General features: G+C 37.3%; 1 non-coding gene across 1 annotated transcript; it reads right to left on the bottom strand.

Annotated features, from left to right (window-relative positions):
* Positions 1 to 1,039: 1,039 nt before the first annotated feature.
* On the bottom strand, positions 1,040 to 1,146 carry LOC139856446 (small nucleolar RNA R71). The gene has a single exon (XR_011761929.1). It is a non-coding gene; the product is annotated as a small nucleolar RNA R71 (small nucleolar RNA).
* Between the last annotated feature and the right edge of the window lie 673 nt (positions 1,147 to 1,819).

Genomic DNA, 1,819 nt, shown 5'->3' with positions numbered 1-1,819 from the left:
TTTTTCGACCTTTAATTTTTCGACCTTTTTCGACGCGTTTTTTTTCTTTCTTATTTCTCGCTATTCTAGTTTTAGGATAAGATTTTTATTCTACTTCTTATCTAAATTTCTTAAAATTACGAAAATTTATTTTAAGTGGTTAAATTGGTAGACATCAAAATTTTCTGGTTCGTAGTAATAGTTGGATTTGTACGTGGACCGGGTTATTGGAGCCAAACAGTACTCAATTATATTGAGACCAAACGAATCCTGCCCCTCTGCTGCATCTTTTGGCTATTCGAAACGTGGGCAAAATCAGAAAAGTCTATTAATTGAATAACTTATATAATTTTTCTTTCCTTTTAAAAACTAATAGGATATTCAGTGAATGCACCGAGTAAAACGTTCACCACCTTTCATACGTTCACCACCTATAACTCGATCAAGACATCTAGCCAATATTGTCGCCGTTGATTTTTCTTTAGAATCATCATCTAGTCGACCAAGAACTCCAACTCAAATTTCCGATAATCCATCTTTTGAACCCGACCTCACAATTGAGAATCCGGAGAATATTCAGAGACAATTCCAAGATCCAGAACCACTAATCATTCCTCCTGAACCACAAACCATTAAATCAGAATCTTCTAGTGATTCGTATTCAACAAATTCAATTATGGAAAATCTGGAACCTCTAAGTATGGAAGACCGAATGAGAGCCACACGCACGGGCCAAGGTCACGCCATTATTAAGCCAGACATTAATGCGCCAGATTATGAAATCAAAGGACAAATCCTACACATGGTAACTAATCAGTGCCAATATAGTGGTGCACCGAAGGAAGATCCAAACGAACATCTTCGTACGTTTAATAGGATCTGTACACTATTCAAAATCCGAGAAGTTGAGGATGAACAGATCTATCTCATGTTGTTTCCCTACACTTTAAAGGGAGAAGCCAAAGATTTGTTAGAATCATTACCTGAAGGGGCGATTGACACATGGGATGTTTTAGTTGAGAAATTTCTTAAAAGATTCTTTCCGGCATCTAAAGCCGTGAGACTTCAAGGAGAAATTGTTACGTTCACACAAAAGTCAAATGAAACTCTATATGAGGCGTGGACAAGATTTGAAAAGTTATTGAGAGGATGTCCTCAACACGGTTTAGACACTTATCAAATAGTACAAATATTCTACCAAGGTGTCAACGTTGCTACACGAAAAGACATCGACATAACAGCTGGTGGTTCCATTATGAAGAAAACCGCAACTGAAGCTTACAAAATTATTGATAACACAGCCTCCCACTCTCATGAGTGGCACCAAGAGAACGATATATATCGTTCATCTAAAGCGGCTAGAGCCGATTCTAGCCATAACTTTGATTCCGTTTCCGCAAAAATAGATGCTTTCGAGAGACGAATGGAAAAGATGAATAAAGATATTCACGCAATACGAATCAGTTGTGAGCAATGCGGTGGACCACACTTAATGAAAGACTGTCACATTGAACAAACGATGGAACAACGTGAGAATGTTGTCTACATGAACCAAAGGCTGGAAAATAGTTATCAGAATAATTATCAACCGCCAAGGCCAAACTTCAATCGAAATCAAAACATTCTTTACAATCTAAAAGGACCTGACAATAACTCGTATAACCAACAAGGTCCGAATAACCAACCAACTCAAAACAACACTTTCAATCAACAAAGACCTGGCTTGTATAAACCACCACAACAAACCGAAGAGAAAAAGTCAAATCTGGAAGAAGTGGTATTTAAGCTAGTTGAATCTCAAACACAATTTATTGAAACTCAAACTCAAACGAATGAGAGG

Source organism: Rutidosis leptorrhynchoides, chromosome 6, assembly GCF_046630445.1.
Source record: "Rutidosis leptorrhynchoides isolate AG116_Rl617_1_P2 chromosome 6, CSIRO_AGI_Rlap_v1, whole genome shotgun sequence".
NCBI lineage: Eukaryota > Viridiplantae > Streptophyta > Magnoliopsida > Asterales > Asteraceae > Rutidosis > Rutidosis leptorrhynchoides.
Note: the sequence above shows the minus strand (reverse complement) of the source record. Positions and strands in the feature narration are given on the sequence as shown.